Source organism: Pelophylax lessonae, assembly GCF_965119305.1.
Source record: "Pelophylax lessonae genome assembly, chromosome: 2".
Lineage (NCBI taxonomy): Eukaryota > Metazoa > Chordata > Amphibia > Anura > Ranidae > Pelophylax > Pelophylax lessonae.
In genome coordinates, this window is record NC_138769.1 from 411,473,728 (window position 1) to 411,494,020 (window position 20,293).

Genomic DNA, 20,293 nt, shown 5'->3' on the forward strand with positions numbered 1-20,293 from the left:
TTTAACCACCAATTCTATTTGCAGCAAAGGGGTGTGGCCATGGGGGCGAAGTTCGCCCCCAGTTTGGCCAACCTCTTCATGGCAAATGGGAGGAGGATGTCGTCTATCCTTATGACGCACCCGAGTTGGTTCTTTGGGTGCGTTATATAGACGACATCCTCCTCCTGTGGAAGGGGACGTGTTGTCTCTCGAGACATTCATGACATTCTTGAATGACAATACGAGAGGTATCCACCTATCCTTTGAACATAGTTCCACCAATATCCATTTTTTGGACCTGAACATCTCCATAGTAGACAACCAGTTTGTCACCAGCACTTTTTTCAAGGACACAGACCGTAACTCTTACTTGCCTGTTGACAGTTGTCATCATAAGGCTTGGTTGGGTGGAATACCTAAGAGTCAATTCATTTGACTCAGGAGGAATTGTACTCATGAGCACGAATTCCTCCAGCAAGCCCAACTGCTGAAGGACAGGTTTTTAGTTAAGGGTTATAATCCTGATGTTCTTGAGTCTACTATAATGGAAGTGGCACAGATTGATAGAGCACAATTGCTTTCTGGGTCTAAAAATAAAAACCGTAACCAGTCTGATTTTGCCAAATGGTCCTTTTTCACCAATTTTTCCATTCAGCATAATTCCATCAAGAGAATTATCTCTAAACATTGGGATGTGCTCAGAAATGATTCCATTCTGGGTACTGTCTTACCTGTGCGGCCTTCGGTTACTTTTAGGGGTGCCCCTGCATTAAGGGGACAATTGGCCCCTAATATAACGGATGAACCAATTAAGCCTAAAAAATTTTTTGCAGACTTAATTGGTTTCTATCCTTGTCGGAGGTGCAGAGTGTGCGAATTTAACTGTGATAGAAAAAGAAAATTTACATCTTTTCAATCTTCTGTCACAGGTAGTCTTTATCAGATCAAGTTTTTCGCCACCTGTATAACCACTCATATAGTGTATTTGATAACGTGTCCTTGTAAAAAGCAATACGTTGGACGCACTATTAGAGCATTTAATGTGCGTGTTAATGAACATATCACTAGCATTCTCACAGGTAAAGATAAGCACAATGTAGGCAAACATTATCTTTCATATCACCATAAAGATCCCACTGGTACTTTATTTCAGGTTATAGACCAGTATGTACCTCCCTGGAGGGGTGGCTCCAAAATTCGTGGTGTCTCCAGGAGAGAGACGTACTGGATCTATACCCTGAAATCTTATTATCCCTTTGGGTTAAATATAGAATGGGATATAAACGCCTTTATAAATACAGCTTAGTGTATTATTATCCCATTCATTATCTCATTTTTTATCTGCTTTTTTGGCTATTTCCAGCTATTGCTGTTCCCTTTATCCTCTATCATTTTAATAATGATTTTATTATTCTTAATGTATTTTTATTCATATTTTCATTACATCCTTATTCATTTATTGGCTGTACACACTATTTATTTATTGTTTTAATGTATGATGGTTTTTAATATAGACATCCTGTACTATGGGTCACCAAATATGGAGATGGACTATGGACCGTACATTATATGTTCTTCTTTTTTCATTATGGATATCCCATGATTTGTTTCTTGCATTACAGATATCCCACATTTTTGACATATTTTTGAGTCATTTCTATATGTAGACATATTATAGCCTGCTACAATAATTATGTTGCTATTTATGTCCCCGTTCTGTTCTCCTATTGGCGTCATATAGCTTAGTTCTATTTGTTAATTCGAGCTGTCCCCTTTTCTGAGGACCAACCCGATCCCCCGACTCCATCCAGACATTCAGCAATACAGACACATAAGTAAAAAAGAACAGTGACCACCGGAGGGAGCCTGGAGCCAAGAACAAAAAAACATCCCTGCTGTGATACCCAAACCTGGAACAAAAAAAAGTGCAACAGGGTACCCAGCCTAATCCCAAAACCCAGCAAAAATTTTAAAGGCATGGCTGCAACATAAAAACCGCAGCCGGCGTTACTCGTGTCCACCAAAGGCAGCCCCAAAAAAGGGGGGGCCGTTAGATAGTCATTCCTCAAAAAAAGGAAGAAAAACCTAAAGGGAGGAAAAATAGAGTCAAAACAAAAAAGAAAAAATTGTTAGTTCAACAACGTGTAGCACACAGAGCTCCAATGACCTGTAGACCATTCCACAGCCCCAGGAATAGAAGCATGCATCCAGCCCAGGGCAACCCAGGAAACCTCAGGGCAGGATCAGCAATACAGGAACCCTAGATGTCCCCCCATCAGCAATTGAGGAGGCAGACCGTGCGTAGACAGGAGCTGCAAATAGGGGGTACAGTGCAGCAGGGCCCCAAGAGCCCCATATCATCCAAGAGAGCAGGTGCATCAGAGGAACTTAAATGGATTCCAACCAGTCAGCAGCCTCCCCCGCCGAATTGAAGAAAAGGACAGATCCCTTGTAATCCACACGCAAGCGGCTCGGGTACATCATGCCATATTTCAGGCCCTTGGTTCTCAGGAGTTTGCACACTTCAGTAAAGGATCTGCGTTTTTTCTGCGTCTCCACAGAGAAGTCAGGAAATAACATTATCTTGCTGTTCTCAAACTGCAATTCCTCCTGTCTCCTGGCCTCAGAGAGGATGCGATCCCTGTCACGGAAGTTCAAAAAGCGGACCAGAAACGGGCGCGGGGGGGCCCCGGGTGGCCGAGGTCCCGTGGGGACCCTATGGGCCCTTTCCACCACATATGTCGGGGGAGGGGGAGGCAATTTGAGTAGATCACAAAAGAACTTCTCAGCAAACAATGTAGAATTAGATCCCTCAGCCTTCTCTGGCAAGCCAACCACCCTGATATTGTTGCGACGCTGTCGGTTCTCAGCATCCTCCATCTTGTCCGCCAAAGCATTCACCTGGGCCTGCATGGCAATGAGTTGTGCCGAATGGGAAGCGGTAACATCCTCCACCTCAGACACCCGGCCCTCAGTCTCAGTCAGGCGCCCCCTGATTTTATCCAGATCATGTCGGATTAGGGTACATTCAGAGGCCAGGTGGTCAATCCGGAGCATCAGGGCAGTTTTTGAGGCGTCTATAGCAGCCAGTATGGGAGCAGTAATATCCCCCCCTCCATGCGACCCCCCAGTCTGTCCAGCGGTCCCCAGCAGTGACCCCTCGGTACCTGAGTCCTTAGGCTGTGCCAGAGGAGGGTCCCCGGCCCCGCAGACATCTTTCCCGACTTCAAGAAGGCCTGGGCGCCTGTGGCTGCAGAGGAAGAAGATGAGGCCTGGACCTGCAAGATGGCGGCGGCCGCTTTCGCGCCTCGCGGCGGGACCGCTCGTTTAGGCCGCGGGGTCGGTGCTGAAACCCGGGATTTTCTCCCCGGCATCCGTGCCCCACCTGTGCCCGATGCGGAGGAGGGCAAAACCGCCGCGATCCGAGGCACAGGGGCCGTGGATGGAGCCGGATAAGGTCAGGAGGGTGGAGAGCTCTGCTAACACACGTCCGGCGCCGTCTACATCCCGGCCACGCCCCGAGCTGTCCCCTTTTCTGGATGTTGATACGGCGATTCATGCGCCCGATCTTCCGGTTTAGTGGTCCGCCATATTCCGTTGACATCACTTCCGCCCAATCCCGGAAGTGATGTCGACATATCCGGTTTTGTATTCCAGAACGAGGCTTGGTGTTGACGATGGCTATTGCCGTCCCCCATAGACGTTATTTCCTGTCAAACCTTCAACTACATCACTTCCTGTTGTTACTCTCCTTGTAACACAATAAACCTAGTGTCTGGGCGCCATATCAAAGTGAGGTTTGGAACGCACGCCGGCGTTATTTCCGCTTTTATTGCGGTCCATTGCCCATTCCATACAGGTGTACCCAATGATTTACTTCTTTTTTTATATATATGAGTACTAGCTACCTGCTGACTTTATCTTTTGAAAAAGGCATTTATGCCGAAACATGTAAAGAGGAGTTGGTCAGCCCAGCTGTTTTACATCTTATATGCCTGTCTTTCACGGATGTCTGTAAGTGTATCAGCTTTATTGATAATAAATTGATTTTAGCAATATTACGCTATATGTCCCTCCATTTCTTTTCGGATTCACCATCCACCATGTTGAAGGGGAATCTCTGAATAATTTCATCTGCTGGAGATTTGCATGGTTTCCTTTGGAATCGGTGAAAATTTGTGGGGACATTCCATCATTTTAAGCCTGTTTGACTCCTACACTATAAGGTGTTTGGGGTCCCATCTATCTGGTGAGCGCAACATATTTTTACCTTCACTGGTGACGGGATTTGCTGCACTTATTTGATTTGCACCAATTTATATATATTGGACTTTTTTTCATCACCACTGTTTATTCCGTTGTTGTGGAATGTTTCCTGTGATTGGAAAATTAATTTTGTTGGATAATTTTTTATTTATATTTTTTTCTTTCTTTAGCGCTGCACATATTTTTGTATTTGTATTGTTGTATCACTCTCTTTAGTTCAGTGATTGGTGTCAGCTGCTTACACTATTCCTTTAAGTTAGCGCAATAATTTTTTCTGTATTTTGCAATATAACAAAGAGTGAAAAATTTAAGGGGGTCTGAATACTTTCCGTACCCACTGTATATACAACGGTCATTACATAAAAGTATTGGTAAAATTACATTTTTTTCTTCTCTATAACTCGCTCCCATCCTTTTTATTCTCTTCTTTGGTTATATTATATCATAAGATCTGGTATCATATGAGAAAATTTTTTGAGTTTGTCCCTTCGGACAACTTTCATGAACTGTCGTGATCGGCTCTTGAAAGTTGTGTACTAATGATCGGATTATCGTACGATCGCTTGGAAAGTGGTATTTTTCGTACAATTTTCTGATCGTTTGCACTGGCCTTTGAAAAATCTGCATGGCTTACGTGTTTTGGATTATTGATTGATTTTTCCTATTGGGAGAGACTGTGCGTGGTTTACGTGTCGTGGACTATAGATTGATTTTTCCTATTGGGAGAGATTGTGCGTGGTTTACGTGTTTTGGACTATAAATTGATTTTTGCTACTGGGAGAGATTGTGCGTGGTTTACGTGTTATGGACTATAGATTGATTTTACTATTGGAAGAGATTGTGCATGGTTTACGTGTTTTGGGCTATAGATTGATTTTTCCTATTGGGAGAGATTGTGCGTGGTTTATAGGCTAGGTAAGTCACGCTAATAAGTGATGTTGGCAAATATCCGCATAAATGTCAAATCATATAAATGTCCAATAAACGTCCAATGATCAAAGGCTGTCCCAAGTAACAGGAGTAATCCGAAATCCTCAATAGGAATGTAAACCATCAGATAAGTGATCTCCTTACCAGACAAGGAAAGGGAATTCGCCCTGAGATACCAGGTGAAGTAGGTCCAGCAGTCTCAAATTCGGAGATTAATGTAGTCTCTCCCAATGTTATATCAGATACATGTGAAGAAAAATTGCATATCCATAGCGTAATACTGTATGTTTATATCACAAACACCCGGATAGTGAGCCTCCACCAATTATGATGAAAGGGACAGCCACCACACCAGTATAGATACTACAGGATGGTAAATAGTGAGTGAATGGGGCAGCCAGATAACCACCAAAGGAATAGGAAACCACCACCAATATCACTGACTCTTACCAGAATCAAATCTCAGCACGCAAAAACAATCTCAGAAATGACTTCTGTGTGTGCCATAACTCAAAGAAGTAAGTGCAGCCGTGTGGAAAGACAGCCAAGGTCAGATGGAGCCCAACACCAAAATCACTGCCGCTTACCAGATTAAATTAAGTGACAAGCCAAACAGTCTCTGTGAGTCCTCTGGATGTCCCAATGTCGATTGCTCCAAGTTCAGCCAAACCAAAGAGGAGACAGAAGGCAATCGATAGTGTAAAACCCAACAATATTTATTCACGATAAAGAGAGCAACTCACATAAAATTGCAGGTAGGGAGCGTGGATAGGATGCGAGCCGCCGGCCGGTCGGCTCCTTCGTCCGTCCTCAAACACAGAGCAGTGACGTCAGTGACATTGTGCGTGGTTTACGTGTTGTGGACTATAGATTAATTTTTGCTTTTGGGAGAGATTGTGCGTGGTTTACATGTTTTGGACTATAGATTGATTTTTCCTATTGGGGGAGATTTGCGTGGCTTACGTGTTTTGGACTATAGATTGATTTTTCTTATTGGGAGAGATTGTGCGTGGCTTACGTTTTGTGGACTATAGATTGATTTTTCCTATTGGGAGAGATTGTGTGTGGTTTACGTGTTGTGGACTATAGATTAATTGTTGCTTTAGGGAGAGATTGTGCGTGGTTTACGTGTTTTGGACTATAGATTGATTTTTCCTATTGGGGGAGATTGTGCGTGGCTTACGTGTTTTGGACTATAGATTGATCTTTCTTATTGGGAGAGATTGTGCGTGGTTTACGTGTTGTGGACTATAGATTGATTTTTCCTATTGGGAGAGACTGTGCGTGGTTTACGTGTTGTGGACTATAGATTGATTTTTCCTATTCGGAGAGACTGTGCGTGGTTTACGTGTTGTGGACTATAGATTGATTTTTCCTATTCGGAGAGACTGTGTGTGGCTTACGTTTTGTGGACTATAGATTGATTTTTCCTATTGGGAGAGACTGTGCGTGCTTTACGTGTTGTGGACTATAGATTGATTTTTCCTATTGGGAGAGACTGTGCGTGGTTTACGTGTTGTGGACTATAGATTGATTTTTGCTTTTGGGAGAGATTGTGCGTGGTTTACGTATTTTGGATTACAGATTGATTTTTCCTATTGGGAGAGATTGTGCGGGGCTCATGTGTTGTGGACTATAGATTGATTTTCTTATTGGGAGAGATTGTGCGTGGCTTACGTGTTTTGGACTATAGATAGATTTTTCCTATTGGGAGAGATTGTGTGTGGTTTACATGTTGTGGACTGTAGATTGATTTTTCTTATTGGGAGAGACTGTGCGTGGCTTACGTGTTTTGGATTATAAATAGATTTTTCTTATTGGGAGAGATTGTGCATAGTTTACGTATTGTGGGCTATAGATTGATTTTTCCTATTGGGAGAGATTGCGCGTGGCTTACGTGTTGTGGACTATAGATAGTTTTTTCCTATTGGGAGAGATTGTGTGTGGTTTACATGTTGTGGACTGTAGATTGATTTTTCTTATTGGGAGAGACTGTGCGTGGCTTACGTGTTTTGGATTATAAATAGGTTTTTCCTATTGGGAGAGATTGTGCATAGTTTACGTATTGTGGGCTATAGATTGATTTTTCCTATTGGGAGAGATTGTGCGTGGCTTACGTGTTGTGGACTATAGATTGATTTTTCCTATTGGGAGAGATTGTGCGTGGCTTACGTGTTGTGGACTATAGATTGATTTTTCCTATTGGGAGAGATTGTGCGTGGCTTACGTGTTGTGGACTATAGATTGATTTTTGCTTTTAGGAGAGATTGTGCGTGGTTTACGTGTTTTGGACTATAGATTGATTTTTGCTATTGGGAGAGATTGTGCGTGGTTTATGTGTTGTGGACTATAGATTGATTTTTGCTTTTGGGAGAGATTGTGCGTGGTTTACGTGTTTTGGACTATAGATTGATTTTTCCTATTGGGAGAGATTGTGCGTGGCTTACATATTGTAGACTATAGATTGATTTTTCCTATTGGATAAGATTGTGCGTGGCTTACGTGTTTTGGACTATAGATTGATTTTTCCTATTGGGAGAGATTGTCCGTGGTTTACGTGTTGTGGACTATAGATTGATTTTTCCTATTGGGAGAGATTGTGCGTGGCTTACGTGTTTTGGACTATAGATTGATTTTTCCTATTGGGAGAGATTGTGCGTGGCTTATGTGTTTTGGACTATAGATTGATTTTTCTTATTGGGAGAGATTGTGCGTGGTTTACGTGTTTTGGACTATAGATTGTTTTTTGCTTTTGGGAGAGATTGTTCGTGGGTTACGTGTTTTGGACTATAGATTGATTTTTGCTTTTGGGAGAGATTGTGCGTGGTTTACGTGTTTTTGACTATAGATTGATTTTTGCTTTTGGGAGAGATTGTGCGTGGCTTTCGTGTTTTGGACTATAGATTGATTTTTCTTATTGGGAGAGATTGTGCATGGTTTACGTGTTTTGGACTATAAATTGTTTTTTCTTATTGGGAGAGATTGTGCGTGGTTTACGTGTTTTGGACTATAGATTGTTTTTTGCTTTTGGGAGAGATTGTTCGTGGGTTACGTGTTTTGGACTATAGATTGATTTTTGCTTTTGGGAGAGATTGTGCGTGGTTTACGTGTTTTTGACTATAGATTGATTTTTGCTTTTGGAAGAGATTGTGCGTGGCTTACGTGTTTTGGACTATAGATTGATTTTTGCTTTTGGGAGAGATTCTGCGTGGTTTACGTGTTGTGGACTATAGATTGTTTTTTGCTATTGGGAGAGATTGTGCGCGGTTTACGTGTTGTGGACTATAGATTGATTTTTCCTATTGGAAGAGACTGTGCGTGGTTTACGTGTTGTGGACTATAGATTGATTTTTCCTATTGGGAGAGATTGTGCGTGGTTTACGTGTTTTGGACTATAGATTGATTTTTCCTATTGGGAAAGATTGTGCGTGGCTTACGTGCTTTGGACTATAGATTGATTTTTCCTATTGGGAGAGATTGTGCGTGGCTTACGTGTTTTGAACTATAGATTGATTTTTCCTATTGGGAGAGATTGCGCGAGGTTTACGTGTTGTGGACTATAGATTGATTTTTCCTATTGGGAGAGATTGTGCGTGGCTTACTTGTTTTGGACTATAGATTGATTTTTCCTATTGGGAGAGATTGTGCGTGGTTTATGTGTTTTGGACTATAGATTGATTTTTGCTATTGGGAGAGATTGTGCGTGGTTTACGTGTTTTGGACTATAGATTGATTTTTCTTATTGGGTGAGATTGTGCGTGGTTTACGTGTTTTGGACTATAGATTGATTTTTCCTATTGGAAGAGATTGTGCGTGGCTTACGTGTTTTGGACTATAGATTGATTTTTCTTATTGGGAGAGATTGTGCATGGTTTACGTGTTTTGGACTATAAATTGATTTTTCCTATTGAAAGAGATTGTGCGTGGTTTACGTGTTGTGGACTATAGATTGATTTTTCTTATTGGGAGAGATTGTGCGTGGTTTACGTGTTTTGGACTATAGATTGATTTTTCCTATTGGGAGAGATTGTGCGTGGTTTACGTGTTGTGGACTATAGATTGATTTTTCTTATTGGGAGAGATTGTGCATGGTTTACGTGTTTTGGACTATAGATTGATTTTTCTTATTGGGAGAGATTGTGCGTGGTTTACGTGTTTTGGACTATAGATTGATTTTTGCTTTTGGGAGAGATTGTGCGTGGTTTACGTGTTTTTGACTATAGATTGATTTTTGCTTTTGGGAGAGATTGTGCGTGGCTTACGTGTTTTGGACTATAGATTGATTTTTGCTTTTGGGAGAGATTCTGCGTGGTTTACGTGTTGTGGACTATAGATTGTTTTTTGCTATTGGGAGAGATTGTGCGCGGTTTACGTGTTGTGGACTATAGATTGATTTTTCCTATTGGAAGAGACTGTACGTGGCTTACGTGTTGTGGACTATAGATTGATTTTTCCTATTGGGAGAGATTGTGCATGGTTTACGTGTTGTGGACTATAGATTAATTTTTGCTTTTGGGAGAGATTGTGCGTGGTTTACATGTTTTGGACTATAGATTGATTTTTCTTATTGGGAGAGATTGTGCGTGGCTTACGTTTTGTGGACTATAGATTGATTTTTTCCTATTGGGAGAGATTGTGTGTGGTTTACGTGTTGTAGACTATAGATTAATTTTTGCTTTAGGGAGAGATTGTGCGTGGTTTACGTGTTTTGGACTATAGATTGATTTTTCCTATTGGGAGAGACTGTGCGTGGTTTACGTGTTGTGGACTATAGATTGATTTTTCCTATTGGGAGAGACTGTGCGTGGTTTACGTGTTGTGGACTATAGATTGATTTTTCCTATTGGGAGAGACTGTGTGTGGTTTACGTGTTGTGGACTATAGATTGATTTTTCCTATTGGGAGAGACTGTGCGTGGTTTACGTGTTGTGGACTATAGATTGATTTTTCCTATTGGGAGAGACTGTGCGTGGCTTACGTTTTGTGGACTATAGATCGGTTTTTGCTATTGGGAGAGATTGTGCACGGTTTACGTGTTTTGGACTACAGGTTGGTTTTTCCTATTGGGAGAGATTGTGTGTGGTTTACGTGTTGTGGACTATAGATTAATTGTTGCTTTAGGGAGAGATTGTGCGTGGTTTACGTGTTTTGGACTATAGATTGATTTTTCCTATTGGGGGAGATTGTGCGTAGCTTACGTGTTGTGGACTATAGATTGATTTTTCCTATTGGGAGAGATTGTGCATGGTTTACGTGTTGTGGACTATAGATTAATTTTTGCTTTTGTGAGAGATTGTGCGTGGTTTACATGTTTTGGACTATAGATTGATTTTTCTTATTGGGAGAGATTGTGCGTGGCTTACGTTTTGTGGACTATAGATTGATTTTTTCCTATTGGGAGAGATTGTGTGTGGTTTACGTGTTGTAGACTATAGATTAATTTTTGCTTTAGGGAGAGATTGTGCGTGGTTTACGTGTTTTGGACTATAGATTGATTTTTCCTATTGGGAGAGACTGTGCGTGGTTTACGTGTTGTGGACTATAGATTGATTTTTCCTATTGGGAGAGACTGTGCGTGGTTTACGTGTTGTGGACTATAGATTGATTTTTCCTATTGGGAGAGATTGTGCGTGGCTTACGTTTTGTGGACTATAGATTGGTTTTTGCTATTGGGAGAGATTGTGCACGGTTTACGTGTTTTGGACTACAGATTGATTTTTCCTATTGGGAGATATTGTGCGTGGCTTACGTGTTTTGGACTACAGATTGATTTTTCCTATTGGTGAGATTGTGCGCGGTTTACGTGTTTTGGACTATAAATTTATTTTTCCTATTGGGATCTGAAAAACAATCGCTCATTATGGAAACATAAGTGATAGGAATGACATAACATAATCCAAAAAGTGAAAATAAGAAGAAAAGAAGGAGATGAGGGCAGACATTGGAGGTGGATACATGTAGCTGCAGTAATCTGTAATCCCTCCCAGGACAGGAGGATGTTAGAGTGTAGAACCATGCAGATGTGTGCAGTGAATGGTTGTAATCTTCATCCTGGGCTATGTGCTGTGCCCACAATCTCATTCCACCTATCCCCTTTCTTCTCTCTGTCTTCTGCCTCCTTTCCTCTTTCCTCCTTCAAGCTGGTTTGTTAATCCTGTATGTAAATTACAGCCAATAGATGTTGTTGTTGAGCAGGGCTGGGATTAGAGACAGGGCGAATGGCTTTCAATCTTACTGGGATTATAGAACAAAGGGACTCCCTGCAACACACATACACAGGCACAGAAAAAGAGATTTGATTTTTAGGGAGGGAGGGGGTGGGCACGGATCTCACCCCCCTCTGCAGACAGGCTGATTGAAGAGCGATACACATCTATGTGCAGTGCGGAGAGATCGGGGAGAGATCGGTGCTGATCTGCGATTATTACAGGAACCCCCTCCCTTCTATTTCTTACATCAACGAGCTGCCAATCTGGGGCTGCTGGGGGAGGATCCCATACACAAGTCCTGGTAAGATCACAACAACACCATACAAAAAAAAAAAACTTTGTGTATTTTGTATTTGTGTGCACACGTGACTCTAGGAGCTCCAGGCTGGGTGTCTGCTGCCTTGTCATGTCCCCATGATTGCTCTATTTATATACACAAAATAGTGATCGGAGCCATCAATGTGGGTGTGGGTGTATGTGGAGGGAGATCTAATCTTCTCGATCGCTTTATTATATTCCAAGGACCCTGAGATGATTTATAGTGGAGCAAGTGCTGTCCCCTCCCACTCTGAACTGTCACTTTGCTCCTGTCCCTGCTCTCCTGTCTTCTTTTCATTTCTACATCTGGGACCTTAAAACATCACAACCAATCAGATTATGCCTTCTATGACTTTACAGTAGTTACATCAATGGAATGTGGAATCTGATTGGGTGACAGCACTTTTCATGCTGGTTATGAATTGAATAGCTTGTGTATTTATTTTGAATGGTCATGCTGGTTTACGCTTCTTCCCACTCTGGTGTGCATTGCATTGGTACTGGAGTGATTTCTGCAGGTGGGAAGCACAAAGTTGTACTTTACAATCTGAGTATTATAATATTTGTTTACTTGTTGCTTTTTTCAATGAGTATATAGAGTGGGTTTTACCCTTTCAATGCAATAGGTGGGATGCTGTAGCAGAGCAGATTGAATAAGGAATTGATCTCTAGGTGGAAGATGTAACTGGATGCTCTTGGAGACATGGATGGGTGAAGTGCGGTATAATATGGGAATGTTTTGTAGCCGGCTCAAACTGGGTTTAGCCATCTCGGCTCTGTAGATATTATATTCTGGGATCCGCACTGGTATATGGAGCGGTTGACATCCATTATGGTAAGAGTATGATCCCTATCTCATATCACATGTATGTGTATTATATAGCCTGCTCTATTGTGTTCTTACACCCTCTATGTGATGATCAGAAGTATTGTTTTTTATTACTTTATTAGAGCTACTGCACATAAATATGACAGTTACTTTTCTAAAGTAATTGTTTATATTTTAATCCCACATCACTCACTCTGTGTTGATGATATAATAGAGAGCTGTCATTGCTGAGCTGTCATTTTCTTAAGATGTTGTTAGATGTGCAACCGTATAGTACTCTACACTACTATTAAATGTAGAATAGAAATGGTAAATAGGACAGACTGATTTAATGTATTCTGGCCATTGAAATGAATAAATGCTGAAATGCTTAACGCATGGCGCGTTTGGCGTTTTGTATGCCCAAAATCTCCTTTCCTGAATGCCATTCTTCTCCATTCAGTAGAGGAGCTTTGACTGCCTCTAAACTCTGCTGCTCCTAAATTTCTCTAAAAGCCTTATATACCTTATTTACTAAGCTCTGGAGCAACTGCCCTTGCAGAGTGCAACTGCACTTTGCAAAGAGTTCAGTCTATTTGCCTTTAGTAAATCAACCCCTATGTGTCCGTGTACAGATAGGGGTTGATTCACTAAAGGCAAATAGACTGTGCACTTTGCAAAATGCAGTTGCACTCTGCAAGGAGAATTGCTCCAGAGCTTAGTAAATGAGGTAAAGCTTCACTTTGCAAAGAATACCCAATCACATGCAAGGAAAATTAGAAAAAAAGCTTTTTTGCTTACACATGATTGGATGATGGAAATCAGCAGAGCTTCTACTCATTTACTAAGCTCTGGAGCAACTGCACTATGCAAAGTGCAAAGTATTTTTGCCTTTAGTAAATCAACACCTATGTGTACATGGACACATAGGGGTTGATTTACTAAAGGCATGTAGACTGAGTGCTCTGCAAAGTGCAGTTGCACTCTACAATGGCAGTTGCTCCAGAACTTAGTAAATGAGGTAAAGCTTCACTTTGCCAAGAATACGCAATCACGTTCAAGGAAAATGAAAAAAAAAAAACAGCTTTTTTGCACGATTGGATGATGGAAATCAGCAGAACTTCTGCTCATTTACTAATCTCTGGAGCAACTGCTCTGACAGTGTGCAACTGCACTTTGCAAAGTGCACAGTTGATTTGCCTTTAGTAAATCAACCCGTAGGCTTTTATTGAGGTGAGTTCAGGGCCTTAGGCAAATAAAAGAAAAAAAAAAAAGGCAAAAGCCCCAAAAACATCAGTTTAGGACTGGAGCAGCAGTGTGCATGAGACCTTATAGTAAAGTACTACTGTGTGTGCAAAGTGTACCACACCAACCAATCAAAAATGATCTTTCAATGTTCTAACTATAGTGATTTCTGACTGCTCAGTCTGGCTCCATGTCATCATTCCAGTTTGAAGTTACTTATTCAATAATTCAATTATAAATATTTGCAATATATATGAAAATTTAACGTACATATAGCTGAATAAATGTAGTGGGAAACAATTATTTGTGGCATGACCGTTACAAATGGACAGAGACACATGCATGTGTGATTGTGATTCTCGTTATGTAAATATTTTCTTATATGTACATGGGGGCAGCCATATTTGCTTATTGCATATGCAGAGCGGGAGACATCTACTTGTCTATGTACAGCTTTGTGCTAACTTATTAACAGTCCTTAAAGGCAGTGGTGGCTGGTGCTCAATATTTTGGGGGGGAAGCAAACCAACGCCAACCGAAGACTCCCTGGCCAATCGGGTCTCAGGTTCCTGTTTGGCCAGTAGGAGAATCAGGAAGACAACAGCAAATGTTAATTTGCTATTGTCACACAAGTGGGTAGGATCTACCATTGCTGACTTACTGGTTTGGTGCATGCTTTGGGCTGTCATTCACTGCACTGCTTATTAAGCTACTGGCTTACTGGAACAAGTATGCAGGTCAGGTGTCCTGACATTTCTGAGGCTGCAGTTTCATCTTCCATGAAGACACACCTTTTTGTGGAATTTTGTAGGTATATGTAGGTTTTGCATCTGTCTGAAATTCAACTTTAAAGGCCAACTCCACTTAAAACTGAAAAAGAATCCTTGAGATGCATACAAGGAGCCCTTACTAGCATCTTTGGTGTCCGTTTTTCATCCAGGCTTTGCTGTAGAGCAGGGGTCTCCAAACTTTCTAAACAAAGGGCCGTTTTATTGTCTATCCAACTTTAGGGGTGCCGGACTGCAGCCAGTGGGAATGGAAATTTTCCTGGCATCAGTAGGAGTAAATATTGACACATTTGGTATTAGGGGGAGGAATAGTGCCCCCTTGTTGGTATCATTGGGAGGAATAGTGCCCCATCATTGGTATAATTTGGAGGAATAGTGCCCCATCATTGGTATCAGTGGGAGGAATAGTGCCCCATCCTTGGGATCATTGGGAGGAATAGTGCCCCATCGTTGGGATCATTGGGAGGAATAGTGCCCCATCGTTGGGATCATTGGGAGGAATAGTGCCCCATTGTTGGTATAATTTGGAGGCATAGTGCCCCATCGTTGATATCAGTGGGAGGAATAGTGCCCCATCCTTGATATCAGTGGGAAGAATAGTGCCCCATCATTGGTATAATTTGGAGGAATAGTGCCCCATCGTTGATATCAGTGGGAGGAATAATGCCCCATCCTTGATATCAGTGGGAGGAATAGTGCCCCATCATTGGTATAATTTGGAGGAATAGTGCCCCATCGTTGATATCAGTCGGAGGAATAGTGCCCCATCCTTGGGATCATTGGGAGGAATAGTACCCCATCGTTGGTATCATTGGGAGGAATAGTACCCCATCGTTGGTATCATTGGGGGGAATAGTGCCCCCATCGTTGGTATCGTATCATTGGGAGGAATAGTGCCCCCATCGTTGGTATCATTGGGAGGAATAGTGCCCCATCATTGGTATCATTGGGAGGAATATGGCCCCATTGTTGGTATCATTGGGCGAAATAGTGCCCCTTTGTTGGTGTCAGTGGGAGAAATGGTGCCCCATTGTTGATGCCAGTTGGCAGAATAGTGTCTCATATCCGTGGGAGGAATATTGCCCCAAATCTCAAATAAAGGCAAGCAAAGGGCAGCATCTGGCCCCCGAGCCGTAGTTTGAAGACCACTGCTGTAGAGTGTCAGTACCTCCTCTGTTTTGGCAGTAATTCTGGGATTTAGGAAGACCTTTTTCTTACTTTGTGATGCACAAGACGTATTCCAAAGCACACCAATTGTAGCCTCCTTTCTTTCTCTCAGAATTAAAATGCCTGAAGTAAAATATGGCAGTACTATAAAGATTCTTAAAGCATAACTCCGACCAAGGATTTTCTCTAGTATTAAAGTGACTGTGACACTAAGCAATATCCTTATGCTCTAATCCATACACAGCCACTACTCAATGAACTGTTATCTGTTTTCATGAAATAGTTTCTTCCAGTGTTTTTCTGCCTCCCATATAACATCCTCCTTTTGAGTCTTGAACCTCCCCTTTCCACCTCTCTCTTCCATTTGTTTGGAGCAAGCAGTGTATATTAGCTGTGGTCATTTGCACTGCTCCATGCACACTACAAATCTAATAGTCCATAGCAAGTAAGAGGAGGGTGGCTATGTCACTGCATACAGTGGGACCATGGAGAACTAATGTAGCCACCCTCTAACAGTTAGTCAGATCACATTGGTGATCCCTGGTCATGGTCCCAGCTGAACTGGCCTGAGATTCGATCCGTCTATGACCAGCTTAACTCTACCTACAGGTAAGCCTTATTATATGGCTTACCTGTAGACATGAATAAAAAAACAGACTTTACTACTGCTTTAAGGAAAACAGATGTATTTTTATGTTATTTGTCTAATGAGCTCCTATGTTGGCCATACACGCTTCGAAAAATAATGGATTGGTTTTATGATCAATTAGTCCCAGTAGAAACAATCGACCTATAGCCCACAACCCAATCAATGGATATGCCGCACACAGGGAAGTTATTGATAGCATCTCTGTTTCCACCATGCAAACTCAAAATCTGATTGATCAAAATATATCCGATTTGTGACCAAAGCATCTCAGTGCTGCCAATCGATTAAACACAATTAATATATCTCCACCATGGTGGATAGATTTCGTTTGATCAAATCTGATCTTAATAGAGTCTAAATTGATCGAAAGGGAAGTTATGCCTATTTGATTTTTTGCTGATTTGACCATTTCAATCAAATCGCACATAGACTGGATAAAAAAAATCAAAGTGCCTTTGGCCACCACTACAGAGACTCTGACCTAAAGCAATCACACAAGCAGGAAATTTGATTTTTGGAGGCTTTCAGTACATCAGCATGCCTCCATTTTGCTGTATTGCAAGGTTGTATTTTGGCAATTTTTGAAAATGACTGAAGCTACTAAATTAAATTTTTTTTTGAAATGTTCATTTGTACCTGGAATTTCCCTTTAAATTAGTTGATTTCTCCTTTTTTGGTATGTTATATGTGCAGTAATAAGCTCATTGTAAATTATAACATACATAATATATATTTATTTATACATCCAGGGAAGGGGCATGGTAGCCTGCTCACTTTGGAAGGGAAGTCTACTTTTCCAGGGGTATTTTCCCCAGAGGTTAGTGAATGAGGTGAAGCACTGCTGGCTTCCATCATCCAATCATGTATGAGCAAAAATCTAGCTGGCACACTGACGCTGCTGTCCAGTGACGAGTTGCCTGTCGGGATCCGCGGTGCCGGTGCAGGTGGAGGTTCCCGGGCGAGGTTCCCCTTCTCCTCCAAACTCCTTGTATGACTGGTTTACAACTGATTGAGTGACCATCTGACTAAGAACAAACTTCTTGATCCTCTTCAGTCCAAAACTACTCTCCTTAAACTCACAAATGACCTACTAATGGCTAATACCAATAGACACTATTCTGTACTACTCCTCCTGGACCTCTCTGCTGCCTTTGACACAGTGGACCACCCCATCCTCCTCAAAAAACTCCACTCCCTTGGCCTCCGTGACTGTACTTTATCTCAACGCACCTTCAGTGCCACTTACAACTCTATTACCTCCTCTTCTCTTCCATTCTCCGTCGGGGTCCCCCAAGGTTCTGTTCTTGAACCTCTCCTTTTCTTAATCTACACCTCCTCCCTGGGTCAGGTGATTGCCTCCCATGGCTTTCAATATCATCTCAACACTGACGACAAACAAATCTATCTCTCCACCCCTCAGCTCACTCCATTAGTCTCCTCACGCATTACCAACTTACTAACTTACATATCAGCCTGGATGTCACATCAATTCCTCAAACTCAACCTATCCAAAACCGAGCTCATGATATTTCCTCCCCCACGTTCCTCTTCCCCTGATTTCTCTTTCAAAATTAACGGCTCAACTATCAACACGTCCCTTTATTGATTCCTAGGTGCAATCCTGGACTCTGAACTATCCTTTAGGGTAGGCCTCACATCCAGTCGCTGTCCAAACCTTTCCGCCTCAACCTCCACAACATCTCCGAAATACGCCCATTTCTAAAAAATGACATCACTAAGCTTCTAATCCACTCCCTGGTCATCTCTTATCTCGATTACTGCAACTCCCTCCTCACTGGCTTACCTTTAAATTGGCTATCACCCATTCAGTCCATCAGGAATGCTGCTGCTAGGCTCATCCAAGCTACAAACTGCTCTGCATTTGCTACCCCTCTTTGCCAATCCCTCCATTGGCTGCCACTCAACCAACAAATTCAATTAAGTTGTAAAGCGCTGCATAAACTGTTGGCGCTATATAAATCCTATACAATAGTAATAATAAAAATATGAATAAAATGCAAACAGAAGTTGTATCCGGTGGCTTCAAGTTGCTCCTGGGCCGTAACACACACTCTTCAGGAAGCAAGGAAATGAGTAAAGCAGTGGACTGGGCATGCAATATCAGAAAGGGTTTATTTAGCTGTATTGCGTGATGAACTGGGATGCACAGGTAGTGGAGTGGTAAAAGATAACGCACTATGAGTTCTTTTCTTCAATTGAACTCCTAAACTTCTACGAGCTGAGAGGCTGTTTTCATCCTCATATCCCAGTGAGGCATCCATAAGGAGAGGCATCCACTCCAGCAGGACACAATATATGTGCATTCAGATCCCTTATGGATCTGAGCCTCTGGTCAGCCGCCATTCATTATACTTAGAACACAGTGGTCGAGCACTGGAACTTTTAATTGGTTTTGAATGAAGATACCCAACACCAAATATATGGATGGACATGCTGAGTGAGCTATTTACTCACCTATTTATGAACTTTTCTAGTCTGGAGAGCACTAGTGACTTTATATTGTACTGGTCTATATATATACAGAATTTAATAATAATTTCTTTGAAGCACATTTGGTTGTCAGTTCACCAATATTCAGTGATTTATGTGCAACTTTATTATAGAGTTGTAGGTTCGTAAGGTTGATTGTTTTATCATTTTATGATGTATGTGTATTGATGCATATACAACACATATGGTTTCTTTTTTATTGCTAGACACGCAACTATTTATTTTTCATTAAGTAAAAATCATGTTTTTTTTGCACCTTATTGGGCATTCTTTGCAAAGTGAAATTTCACCATTTTCACTAAGATCTGGGGTGAATTCCCTTGCAAAGTGAGCAGCTTATTTGCTTTTAATACATCAGCCCCATTGCTGGCCTTGTTGCAGGGCTTCTCACAGAAGTTACTAAATCACACTAACTACATACTCTAACATGCACATGGCTGTGCTCTCATGGTCTGTCTATTGAAATTAAGCACTGAGAGTTTACAGAAATGTGGAATGTCAAACACTTTCAGAAAAATGATACATTCAATCTGATCTGTCATTCCTGTATCAGATGAATTTGATAAAATGGATAGAGTTGCACAGTAAGTTAAAGGTATTCAAAGCAAGCAATATTTAAATAGTAATATTTAAGTCTGATTCACTTAGATCCTTTCTATACTGTTACACTTTAATGCATGCGTCACAGTGCAATACGATTTATGTGTCCAACTTCCCCATAATAAAAATAGTGCCTGTTCCCGTCTCAGCATTGCAGTGCAGTTAGTTTTGAAAAATATGACATGTACATTTTTGTTCTGTGGTTTAGGTGCATTGGAAGGTCTATAGATGTCAATAGTAGTGCATTGAAATGCATATAACATGCAATTTGATGCTTTGGCATCCTGTATTAACCACTTAAGCCCTGGAGGATTTGGCTGCTAAAAGACCAGGGGGTATTTTGCGATTCGGCACTGCGTGACTTTAACGGACAATTGCGCGGTCGTGCGATGCTGTACCTAAACTAATTTGATGTCCTTTTTTTCCCACAAACAGAGCTTTCTTTTGGTGGTATTTGATCACCTGTGCGATTTTTTGATCACGCGCTATAAACAAAAAAAGAGCGTCAATTTTGCAAAAATAACAATATTTTTCACATTTTTTATATGAAATTCCCCACAAAAAAAAGTAAAAATCAAAATTTTTTAACATTTTCGGCCAATTTGATTTATGCTACATATGTTCGGTAAAAAAAATCGCAAAAAGCGTATTTTGATTGGTTTGCGCAAAAGTTATTGCGTTTACTAACAAATGTTTTTGTCATTTTTGTTGTTTTTTTTTAACGCGCAATGGCGGCGTTTTTTTTGCAGTACTGCGACATTGGGGCGGACAGATCGGACCCTTGACTGACATTTTTGACACTTTTGGGGTTACCAGTGACATT

General features: G+C 41.4%; 1 protein-coding gene across 4 annotated transcripts in view; it reads left to right on the forward strand.

The window, feature by feature from the left end:
* The first annotated feature begins 11,350 nt into the window (after nucleotides 1–11,350).
* Nucleotides 11,351–20,293, forward strand: part of GTF2IRD1 (GTF2I repeat domain containing 1) — a 164,660-nt gene continuing 155,717 nt past the window's right edge. For 3 of the 4 annotated variants that reach the window (XM_082245206.1, XM_082245207.1, XM_082245208.1), the window contains exon 1: nucleotides 11,353–11,685. The gene's annotated coding sequence lies outside the window, so the exon portion shown is untranslated. Of the gene's footprint in view, nucleotides 11,686–20,293 lie in introns of all 4 variants that reach the window. The other variant, XR_014224913.1, reaches the window with a different exon arrangement.